Source organism: Pangasianodon hypophthalmus, chromosome 9 (genome assembly GCF_027358585.1).
Source record: "Pangasianodon hypophthalmus isolate fPanHyp1 chromosome 9, fPanHyp1.pri, whole genome shotgun sequence".
Classification (NCBI taxonomy): Eukaryota; Metazoa; Chordata; class Actinopteri; order Siluriformes; family Pangasiidae; genus Pangasianodon; species Pangasianodon hypophthalmus.
This window is the reverse complement of record NC_069718.1, coordinates 3900138-3913065: the sequence shown is the minus strand read 5'-3', so window position 1 is coordinate 3913065 and position 12928 is coordinate 3900138. Positions and strand designations below refer to the sequence as shown.

The 12928-nt window shown below is 38.6% G+C and overlaps 3 non-coding genes across 3 annotated transcripts; all 3 read right to left on the bottom strand.

Annotated features, from left to right (window-relative positions):
* Window positions 1-1845: 1845 nt before the first annotated feature.
* Window positions 1846-1917, bottom strand: trnac-gca (transfer RNA cysteine (anticodon GCA)). The gene has a single exon. It is a non-coding gene; the product is annotated as a tRNA-Cys (tRNA).
* A 2733-nt stretch (window positions 1918-4650) lies between these two features.
* trnac-gca (transfer RNA cysteine (anticodon GCA)) lies at window positions 4651-4722 on the bottom strand. Its single transcript has one exon. It is a non-coding gene; the product is annotated as a tRNA-Cys (tRNA).
* Window positions 4723-6060: 1338 nt separating this feature from the next.
* Window positions 6061-6132, bottom strand: trnac-gca (transfer RNA cysteine (anticodon GCA)). Its single transcript has one exon. It is a non-coding gene; the product is annotated as a tRNA-Cys (tRNA).
* Between the last annotated feature and the right edge of the window lie 6796 nt (window positions 6133-12928).

Here is a 12928-nt window from a genome sequence, read left to right as displayed (position 1 = left end):
ATATAAACCAAATAAAAATATTCATCTGTTAGTTTAATTTACACCAGGGATGTGCTACATATTCTGTAATTAAAGTAAATTCAGTCAGTATATTGTGCTGAGCTAGCTAACTAGCTGGTTAATAGCAATGATTGAGTGTTTAAATGACATCGCTAGGTTATAACATGCTTATTACATGTAATTAATACAGTTTCTCACTGTAAGCAAATGTGAATTGATGTTAGAAATCTGTAATTGCTTTATTATTTATTTTCTAGTGGTGTTTATATGATTTGATGTTATGCTATGATGGCTATTATTTACTGAAAATGAATTGCCCTCTACATTAGTCCTAATAATAAAGACTTAAACAAGTACATGTGTTGCATTGATACCGATATGAGCAGGATCATGGATCATGGAGATAAGACAATCTAACCAAACCAAACACCAGCTACATAACACTATGTTCACAGTAAAAATGAGCACAACATGAAAATGCTGTTATAAACTACTCCTATATGAAGAAGGAAATATTATGTGGTTGCAAAATGGGCAGCTAATCAGATCGATGATTTCAGAGCTCAATTCAGTGTAAATATGGATTAAAGATTCTCTCAGAATTCTTGTCTTGTTAGCTTAATGATGGTTAGCAAGCTTTAACAGCGAAGATTATGAGTATTTATGAATGTGACATAAAAATGACTTCATTATTTCGTTGTTTTTTTTCCAGCGTCTTTATTTATTAAAATAAACAAAACAAGCCATGCTGTTATAGGAAAATAATGCACACCTTCTGACCAATCAGATTCAAGAATTTAACGGCACTGTGGTATAATTTTATTTATCAATATTAGCAGTGTTGACAAAGGACAGGAGACAGATTTAGGTAGGGTTAATTATCTGAGGAAATGTCGATGTACATAATTTCGCCACACACTCATTTGTTCTGTAGGAAACTTCTTGTTTTTTAGAGTTAACCACAATACTCACACATAATAAATTAGTTCATAGTACAGTCATGTTTTCATTTCCTCTTTTAAACCACACAAATATCAGCTGTCTAGACCATAATCAAGACTTTCTGACAGATATTCCAACAGAGCTGTCAAGCCTAGAACTCACGTAGGTATATACATAGTTTTACAGGAACCACCAGGCACACTTTCTTATTAACTGCTGTATGTAACAACTTGTCAATAGAATAGGAAAGGAAGTAAACATTTCTACTTGCATACGTGTCTATATATTATAACATTTGTAAATTGTACACTTTGTAAATTGTAACAAGATAATCAATATTATTCACGTCACCTGTCAGTGGTTTTAATGTTATGGCTGATCGGTGTATGTGTACTGCAGTTCCTGCGTTTCTTCACTTCTCTTCCCTGCATGTGCCGAATCTTCAAGCGAGGCAGGATCAGTCACTGTCTGCGTCCCAATCAACTGTCCCTATCAATCTCCAGATGTGCATCTTATATGATTTTACTTTACATTTCATCTGCACCTCGTTGTGAGCACCACAGTCAGTAACTCCTCTGTTAATTATGTTGAAATTATTAAGAGGGAGAAATTGGATGAAGTGCCTCATAATCAGTTTACACACTATCACACTTTTCTACCGCTAGCGGTTTGTGTATACGCACTTTCAGGAGTGGTTCTCATATAATACAAATTTGAGTCTCCACACAGTCTCCAGAAGTAAAAACATTTTCTTTCTGGCTTGTGGTAAAGCTTGAGCAAAGACCATGATGCATGAGGTGAGTGAGTGTATAGACAATATCCTTTCTAGTGTTGGTTATTTCCATTGAAATATTAACAGTGTAAAGTGGAAGTCACTTAAAGGGACTCTGAGGCAGGTCAGACAGGGGGCACCCGGATTTGAACCAGGGACCTCTTGAGCTGCAGTCAAATGCTCTACCACTGAGCTATACCCCCATGGGAAAGGTGAAAGGTCATTTACATACAGGTGCTTGTGTCCACAGGGAATAGTGATATCACTGCCTTCTGTGATTCTCTGATCAAATACGGCTGTAAAACATTAATGAATCATTTCCTTGTTGTGTAATATAGCAAAAACTATAAAAAAACAGCACAACTATTCATCAAAACTGACGTGATTTGTCTACATGGTTTGATTTTCATATGTGATTTTTTTACAGGATTCATTTATTTTTACGTTACTGCTTCATATGAGTTCACAAACAGCACAGTACATAAAAAAGTGTCCAGAACAATCTTTGTGTTTGAATGGAAAATGTCTCTGCTGATATAACTCCAGATCCTTGAACAGGAGCTTTCCGTCCCCTTGTTCAGGTTTTCCCAGGATCATGGCCAATTTTACTCTCTCGACTCCCGGACGCGGAAAACTGTGGCTTCGTCTGATTCAGGTGTCAGGATTCAGTGGATTCTAGCTGTTAGGGCGAACGCTGTACTTGTGTCACTCAGGAGTTCACTGGCAAAGTTCCCACATTAGATTGGACTTCCCTTATTTGTAAGTCACAATGTATAAAAGCTTCTGTTAAACACATTTTATGTGGTAACATGTACCATCACTCTCACACAAGACTGCACACACACACACACACACACACACAAATCCCATACATTTTACATTTTATGTGGAAAAATTAACATAATGTATAATTCACATACAGTGAAAAATCACATACAGTTTATATCTAGGGGAAAAAATCGCATGTGAAAAGTCCACATGTAAAAGTGTGTGAAACAGCACGTGTTAAAAAATGCACATGAAAATTTCACATGTGAAGTTCAAGTGACTTTTCTGAATGAAAGCTGATGAAATTCCTATTAATTCCTCGTTCATATCTACACAGAACACCAGAGTTTCTAATCTGATCCACTTACCAGATTGAGCAGAGAGCACACACTGCCCGAGCAGGAGAGAGAGAGAGATACAGAGCTTCATCACAGTCTTCTGTCTCACACCAAGCAGAAAAGAATGACAAGAAATGTGTTTAAATGGAATAACACTCCCACTGGCTGGTGTTTCTTCAGTATGTACAAAATGAAAACTGGTAAAGAAGCAAGAAGTACGTCATCATGAAGAGGGGCGTAAAAGAGGAAGCGTGGAAGCTGCTGTCGTCTGAGTGAGTGTGTTCACTGTGACTTTCGATTTGTGCATGTCTTGTTTCACAATGATGCTGCTTCCTCCATGCAATACAATCTTGTTGAACCAAACAGGAAGTCTTTTTCGTTAGTTTAAAAGACAGAAGTTTCCAGGATGTTCATGAAAGCAATCAACATAATGTTGGTGTAATGTAACTATTACTGGACTAATTCTGGGATTTTAGTCACATCCAAATCTGTCTTGCCGGTACTTTTTTACGTTCACACTTCTGGAAATGTTATGTTGTATTTAACCTTCTATAAAATGAGCAGCAGAAATAACACCAGGTAATATACACTACATGGCCAAAAGTATGTGGACACGAGCATGCGAACAAATCCCCAAAAATCTAGTGGAAAGCCTTCCCAGAAGAGTGGAGCTTATTCTAACATTAAAGGGGGACTAACTCCATGTTAATCACCTGCATGAACTTCTCAAAACTTTTTATGGCAATGTGTGTGCAATCTATTTCCCAAAATCCTTTAAGAAAACATGGGATTGCATGAAATTCCCTCACTACTGATGTTTTTCCAGTGTCAGATTTGGATATGTAATGCACTGCAGTGTGAGTGATGTGCATGCTGGCACTCGTCACTCTGAACACAGAGGTTCCTGCGTTTCTTCTCTTCTCTTCCCTGCATGTGCCAAATCTTCAAGCGAGGCAGGATCAGTCACCGTCTGCGTCCCAATCAACTGTCCCAATCAACCTCCAGATGTGCATCTTATATGATTTTACTTTACATTTCATCTGCACTTCATCATGAGCACCACACTCAGTAACTCCTCTGTTATGCTGAACTTATTAAGAGGGATGAAGTTGGATGAAGCACCTCATAATCAGTTCACACTTTTCTACCGCTAGTAGTAACACCTGTGTATTTAGCAGTTTGTCCTGTGTATTTATTGTTCTGCTCTCGTCTCACACTGTTGTGTATTTGCACTTTATGTAGTCTTGCGTACTGTCTTGTGTTGCACCATGGTCCCGTGAGAAACAACATTTCGTTCTGATGTATACTAGCTATATAGAGGAATGACAATAAAAACCACTTGACTTGAATTGTGTATGCGCACATTCAGGAGTGATTCTGAACATACACACATCTTCACACACAAGAATGACCTGATAATTCACATTCTATGCCTATAAATGTGTGTACGCATGGTTCACGCACTAAACTATGCGCACGCATGGCTGATAAATGAAACCCCATGTTAACTGTAATATAGCCTTTATTAGCTTTTAGCTGGATATTTACAGAGTTTTTAGGAAAAGGATATATAATATTAAAGAGATGTTTGTAGCCGTAGTTAGGCACTTAAACAATTTACAGTCTCATATAATACAAATATGAGTCTCCACACAGTCTCCAGAAGTAAAAATGTTTGCTTACTGGCTTGTGGTAAAGCTTGAGCAAAGACCATGATGCATGAGGTGAGTGAGTGTATAGACAATATCCTTTCTAGTGTTGGTTTTTTCCATTGAAATATTAACAGTGTAAAGTGTAAGTCACTTAAAGGGACTCTGAGGCAGGTCAGACAGGGGGCACCCGGATTTGAACCAGGGACCTCTTGATCTGCAGTCAAATGCTCTACCACTGAGCTATACCCCCATGGGAAAGGTGAAAGGTCATTTACATACAGGTGCTTGTGTCCACAGGGAATAGTGATATCACTGCCTTCTGTGATTCTCTGATCAAACATAGCTGTAAAACATTAATGAAACATTTCCTTGTTGTGTAATATAGCAAAATCAAATAAAAAACAGCACAACTATTCATCAAAACTGACGTGATTTGTCTACATGGTTTGATTTTCATATGTGATTTTTTACAGGATTCATTTATTTTTACGTTACTGCTTCATATGAGTTCACAAACAGCACAGTACATAAAAAAGTGTCCAGAACAATCTTTGTGATTTGATGTGTTTGAATGGAAAATGTCTCTGCTGATGTAACTCCAGATCCTTGAACAGGAGCTTTCCGTCCCCTTGTTCAAGTCTTCCCAGGATCAGCCGCCCCGCTCACCCAGACAGCATGGCCAATTTTACTCTCTCGACTCCCGGACGCGGAAAACTGTGGCTTCGTCTGATTCAGGTGTCAGGATTCAGTGGATTCAGATTAGAAACTCTGGTGTTCTGTGTAGATATGAACGAGGAATTAATAGGAATTTCATCAGCTTTCATTCAGAAAAGTCACTTGAACTTCACATGTGAAATTTTCATGTGCATTTTTTAACACGTGCTGTTTCACACACTTTTACATGTGGACTTTTCACATGTGATTTTTTCCCCTAGATATAAACTGTCTGTGATTTTTCACTGTATGTGAATTATACATTATGTTAATTTTTCCACATAAAATGTAAAATGTATGGGATTTGTGTGTGTGTGTGTGTGTGTGTGTGTGCAGTCTTGTGTGAGAGTGATGGTACATGTTACCATATAAAATGTGTTTAACAGAAGCTTTTATACATTGTGACTTACAAATAAGGGAAGTCCAATCTAATGTGGAAACTTTGCCAGTGAACTCCTGAGTGACACAAGTACAGCGTGTGCCAAATCTTCAAGCGAGGCAGGATCAGTCACTGTCTGCGTCCCAATCAACTGCCCCTATCAATCTCCAGATGTGCATCTTATATGATTTTACTTTACATTTCATCTGCACTTCATCATGAGCACCTCAGTCAGTAACTCCTCTGTTATGCTGAACTTATTAAGTTAGGCAGTTAAACAATTTACAGTCTCATATAATACAAATATGAGTCTCCACACAGTCTCCAGAAGTAAAAATGTTTGCTTACTGGCTTGTGGTAAAGCTTGAGCAAAGACCATGATGCATGAGGTGAGTGAGTTTATAGACAATATCCTTTCTAGTGTTGGTTATTTCCATTGAAATATTAACAGTGTAAAGTGTAAATCACTTAAAGGGACTCCGAGGCAGGTCAGACAGGGGGCACCCGGATTTGAACCAGGGACCTCTTGATCTGCAGTCAAATGCTCTACCACTGAGCTATACCCCCATGGGAAAGGTGAAAGGTCATTTACATACAGGTGCTTGTGTCCACAGGGAATAGTGATATCACTGCCTTCTGTGATTCTCTGATCAAATACGGCTGTAAAACATTAATGAAACATTTCCCTGTTGTGTAATATAGCAAAAAAAAAGCACAACAGACATGTGATTTGGCTACACAGTTTGTTTTTCACGTGATTTTTTTACAGGATTCATTTATTTATACATTAATAAATGCAAACAATATATATGTACTATAATAAATTATACAAACAGCACAGTACATAAAAAGTGTCCAGAACAATCTTTGTGATTCGATGTGTTTGAATGGAAAATGTCTCTGCTGATGTAACTCCAGATTCTTGAACAGGAGCTTTCTGTCGCCTTGTTCAGGTTTTCCTGGAGAGATAATTAGGCAGTTAAACAATTTACAGTCTCATATAATACAAACATGAAGAAGAATATAAAATACAGAATCAGAGTGTATAAAAACAGTTTTATTTTGAAAGAATTTTTTTTAGCTGATCAAATAATATGTCTTCTCTAATCTGAGCTGAGTAGAACCGAGTCTCTTCCTGCCTGCCAGGCTCGATGGGCGATCGCTCTGCCTGCAGCGACTGTAGCCAGGAGAAAGACCAGACCAGCCAAACCAACACCACCGAACATCAGCCCTCGCTCAACCCCACTCACTCCACCTAGAGAGAGAGAGAGAGACAGAGAGAGATAGAGTGAGAGAGAGAGAGATACCACTGGATATAAAGGCAATGAAAACTAAAACAGATGTATTGTACACTTTTAATAAGTGGCAAAAACACATGGTTTAGAATATGAGTCCTTTTTCAGACAGTAATTAAATGTTAGAGATCTTTAAAAAATAACGAGAGTGGTTCTTTGAAACTACTTTGCAGGTGAAACTAAGTTTGCAGTTATTTGAAAGTCAAAGGAAGCAAACAAAATGTCGTTACTGGACATTTTCTACCTGGGAATAGGAATCTTACAAATTATTGTACTCATTGATTAAAAAAATATAACCTAAGATAAAATAAGACAAACTTCAAAAGTCACTTTCTTCCCAGACATTCTGAATAAACCTTGCATCAACAAGTTATTTTGTGTGTCAGGACGAAACAATGAGCAGTTAATTAGCTATCAGCTGCACTAACTAATGAATTCCTGCAGCCTCTGTAGATCTTGGGAGGCTTCGTGTACATAGGCATGAATGGGAGGTGGGTTTAACATGTAAACACATCATTCCAGAGTTTTTGGAGTTCACACTGTAGCCCCTAGTGTCCAATAAATCAGTATCACATGAGCAGGAGTGTGATATCGCTTTTATATGACAGTACTACAAACAAAAAATTAACATGTCAGAGTAACTGACATTTCAGACACAGTATAGGCAAATATTTTGTGTATTTTTGCTCTGTCAGCGAAACGAAGCCGAAGAAGCCGCGGCTGATTAGAGCGCTGCGTATAGCCATGCAACGCACACACTGACTGACACTGTAGTAAGTGTAGTAACAGTTTTGATGTAACAAACTATTGCTAGATTCGAAAATTTATGTAGTGGACACACAGTGAAATGTACCTGTGCTGTTATACTAAATCTCCATCCATTCTCTGTACTGCTTATCCTACACAGGATCACACAGAGATTATCCCAGGGGTCTGGGGGCACGGTACCAACCCATCACATGGCACAATTGCACACACACTCACTACAACACACATCTTTGGACCGAAGCACAGGGAGAACACGCAAACTCCAGGCACTCAGGGCAGAGGAAGGGATCAAACCCCCCAACTCCAGAGCTACAAGGAAAACATGCTAACCACTAAGCCACTGCCCCTATACTAAATATCAGAACTCTTTATTTTGGAATTATTATTATTATTATTATGATTATTATTATTATTATTATTATCTAGTGTGTCTACAGTGTTAAAGCTCTTATTTTATTATTTTTAATCATTTCTTCTGATAGATTTTGTTGAATATTCTTAATCTTGAAAAGACTCAGCAGCATAATAGTTTTTGCTCTGAAGGCTTTTTAAGGTACATTCATACATACAGCGATTTTATGGCTGCAGTTCGCCAGTCGCTCTACTATGTAGTTGCCAGTAGATGTGGTGCAACTAGCGTTCCACTTTTGCCAACAAACCAGTTTTCTTGCTGCTAAAATGAAACATTCTGGAGGGAGAGTGTTTGTATATAAAATTCACCGGTGTATATATGCTCATATCATATGAGATGAAGGAGAAGCAGTGTGTGCTCTTTGCTACTGCGGCCATCTATCTGCAGCGAAAGCGCAAACGCCAGTTAGCTTAGCTTAGCTTATGGGCATCTCAGCCATGGCCTCCAGGTTTCCTGGGTGAAGTGTCCGGCTTGGTGCTGCTCGTTTCGGGGCGCCGGAGCCACACATGTCGGTCTCAGATCCTCGATGCTTCTGCTAGCGATTACAGGAGGCTATGGATCACATGCGCTCTACTGTCTTCACTCCCCTTGGTAGTCGCTGCACCAAGTCGTTCCACATTTGCATAAAGGTCAACTTTTCTCAACTTTGTTGCCTCTCTGGACACGCCCACATCGCGCATGTCACCAGAAGTGGCCAGCTCTCATTGAAAATGAATCTCTCTGGTCTGAAAATGAATCTACCAGGTCTCTCTGGTGGCTTTGTCGCTGAGAGTCGCTGTATGTGTAAATGTACCTTTACAAGTGTCCTGTGTAGTCGCGTGTTCCGCTGGGGCTGATGGACATGGACCTGGAGTACTGCCTAACAAACAAAAACATTTAGATGTTCAGATCCAAAGTAAAGAAGACATATGCTATTTATATTGAAATATTTCATTAAAATGAATTTTCCTGCGCTTACCTGTGACCACGCTGAGGTCCACTGTGTTCTCATTGCAGTAAAATCTTCCAGCGTCCGAGTGCGTTACTTTGGATATCTTCAGTGAATTCGCTTTTGAACTGTAGCGACTGAATTTGTTAGAGTGTCTCGTAACATTTCCGTAATGATTGGTTAAAATGTCCGTCCTTCTTCCATTAATGACCTTGCCCCAGGTCACTCTATCTTTGGTCAGCTTGCCACAATCAAGGGTACAGACGTTTTTCTCTTTACAGTATTCTGTCAGGAAGAAAACACAAAGGTAGCACTGCGCAAAAAGAAACAAACCAAAAAGACCTGACTGATCATCATGTAACGCTACAGCTCTGTGAGGATTTGGACAATCTGTGTCATGCTAGCTTGTAATTCCATGCTAGCTTGTAATTCCAGGGTTGATTATATGTTTGTTTGGAAACCTCTGCATTACATTTGTCCTCATTCTTTGAATATCTTGAATAGGGATGCTTTGATGCCTTTTTTCCCAGACTGAGTACAAGTGCATGTTTTTTGGTACTTGTCAATACCGGTACTGGTACTGACACCAAAATTAGTATCTTACTTAGTATTTGTCACAAACATTTTTTGTAGCTCTGTTTTTTTGTGTGTGCTGTCATGTGCTGTTAGTGAAGAACTCGTCGTGCTGAGGTTTATGTCTCACTTGTTGGATTTAAGCCGTGTGTTTAATAGAGAGGGTGAAGCCGGGTGGCATTGAAAATTATCTCAGCAAAAATTAAAAATGACTGCGAAGCTTCTTTGAGTTGCCTCTTGAGGGGAAATATAGTGTGTGTGTCTCAGTGCTCGCAGAGCTGAAATGCCCAAACTCATGAGCATCAGATTTTCTACTCACTTAACCACTGGATTTTTATGATCACATTCGCCGATATTGCTCTCTGCGCTCAGGGCTGGGTTTCCTGAAACATTCGTTGTGCAATGTAATTCGTTATCTCGTTTGCAAGAACGTTCTTTAATTAATGAAAGTTTTACCAAAACCATGTGTATCTAACATAATATGTAACCTCATTCGTATATTAACAAGTAATCTGACCCATTCGTTATTCACTAAATACTTTGTTATTAGGAGCTTGTGTGCAGTTCTACCACAAAATCCACTGCCCTAGTGTTAACTTGACAATTAACTTTGCCATGGCATGGTGTACCAGGGGGTAGTGTGTTTACCTCCTAGCCTCAGTATTCTAGGTTCAAACCTTGGGTGGGGTGACTGTTTGCGAGGGGTTACACGTCATTATTATTATTATTATTATTAATCATGTTAGCTGTAGAAAACCAAATGAAGCAAACTGCATTTAAAACTCTGTTCAGGTAAAGCAATTCACATGGAACCAAGTTAACTTCACAAGTTAAATGTAAGAGATGAATTTATGTCGAAGTAACACAAAAGGCCTGTTTCACTTGTGTGGAATGAATGTATACATTTGAATCAAGTAAATTCAGTGAAATTTCTAGGTAGCTTTTGTACTCCCTTTGGTTGTTGTTCTGTGCACTGAAAAAAAGTTTACTGAAATTTACTCGATTCAAATGTTTACGTTGGTTCCATGGTTCCAGGACGGCGGAGCTAAAGGCAGTCACTTTACCCGCTAAGCTACAATTAGCCAGGCTAAGCCACTTGTCAGCGCCAACATCCTTAACACACCAACATAATAACATGACTGGTTAGGCCAATGGATCATACTCACTCTATATAATTCAAGCTGGTAGATTAGATTTTTGGTTAAATTAAACTTAGTATGCATAATGAAATAATGGTTTGTTGAGTAAATACATATGTTTATGTAAACTATACGTTATATTTTCTTTTAAATTTGACCGACCACATATTCCTTTTTTCACTGTAGCTCTTCCAAACAAACATAATTTCTGCTATAAACTGTTGATTATGCTTGCATCTATCATCTACAGTTTATAAATACTGTCTATCTGCGTCTGTGTTTGCTGTTTAAGTCGCTGATTCGGCTATTAAAATTGACCTCCAGACTGTGACTCCATTGCTTGACTATCGACTTGTGCAACTTGTATCTTGGATAGCGAAAGGCTTTTGGGAACGGTTTTGTATGTAACGTACATCCTTTAAGTTGTTCGTTATTTGCTAAGATTCAGTGTTATCAGGAAACCCACCCCAGGTGAGCCACCCTCACCCTCTCTGTTACTGTTATTGTAAGAAGGTGCTGTAGTTTCTCCTCCTGATATTTCTGCAGAGCACATTTTGCAGTCCGCTTTGCTTTGATCATTATTCCTGAAATACTTCGGTACAACGTATCCTAGGCTTGTGTCATATACTATCACATGGATTTTTGTTGATATCTAAGCATTGTTTAATGAGTATGAGTAAATAAGCATGATATCAGACCAATACCTGATACCAGTATCAGTATCAATGCACATCCCTAATCTTGCTCCATAACCTTTAGTTAGTTTGCCACATTTAAGAATTGCAATGGTTTCCGTTTCTATCAAATGTGCAGTCTCTATGAAGAAGACAATGGAGCAACAGATGCTGATTGCCCAATTTCAAACTGAATATTTAACAGTTTAAAAAGCCACGTTCTTTTCAGGCACAGGAATTTTGATAATCACATCCGCAAAATACGGGGTGTCCCAAAAGTCTCCATACGTAGGGAAAATTAACACTTTTATATTAATTTTTTTTCAGACAGCCTTTAAGAACGCCTTTGACAAAAGAAGGACGTATTGAAATCATTCTCATGGCTGGATCTTGAAGCTGTCGCAAGGAAACATGGCGAGCACATCACACACCACACTGTTGCCAAACTGAGAGCCAAAGTTGGGAGAGACGACTCCGAGTGTGTTTACAAAAAATGGCAATAAAGTTACATTTTGCAAAAAGTGTTAATTTCCCCTCTGTATATATGCTATAAATAAATAAAGTATGTATAAATCTGTGTGTAAATGGCAAGGGTGTGATTGCGTCTGATTAGACCACTGCAGTAGTGTAGTGTTTATTGAGCAGGTCTACTTACTACCGTAAATGATGTGCAGGTTCCAGTAGAGCATCAGGACGAGGAACAGGTTCAGCTCCATCCTCTGATAGAGTTGTGGATTCGATGAGATTTTCTTATTTTGTAAAACATTTATTTAAACAGGTCACTTAAAGGAACTGGTCATCTTTGTGGTTCAGGTTAGGCAACTTTCGAATGAAAAAGGAACTTAACACATACAACAGGGTGCATATTTTTAGAAACAGCAGCGTAACAGAAGGCAGTTTGGAAAAATAGAAATAAAAGTTGACCAAAAAACTTCAGATTTTTTTCATTGTTTTGTTTTGATGCATTTTTCTTGTTTTTCATAGTTGTTGCTGACTTCTTCCTTGATCATTATCTGGAGTTGTGAGAGGGAGTTGTGAGACTCAAGCCTGCTTTTTGCCAGACCACATTCCGCCTTACAAACCATCAGAGACTATAATTAAACAGAGTGTCTCAAAAGTCTCCATGCACAGGGGAAATGAACACTTTTTAGCAAAAGGTCTACCAAAATTTTTCATACTTAGTTTATACTGTATTACATATTTTTTCAGATAGCCTTTAAGAATGCCTTTGACAAAAGAACATATTCAGATCATTCTCATGGCTGTGTTGGGAAGCTGTCACAAGGTTGCGATGTAAGAAAGATAGAGAGCACATCACACGTGACACTTTTGCCAAACTTATTAACAAATTCACAAAGACTGGAAGTGTTGCGGACCAACTGAGAAGCGGACGTCCACAAGCATCCAGGGATGGAGACACAACCGACGTGGTGCTGGCAGAGACTTTTGGGACACCCTGTAGTTTCGCTCAGTATTATAGTAGTAAAGTTATGAAGTTTTATATTCTATATCAGCCACACATTTGCACCAACAATAGCATTTGAATACCAATAGCATCCAAAGAGAGCATGTAA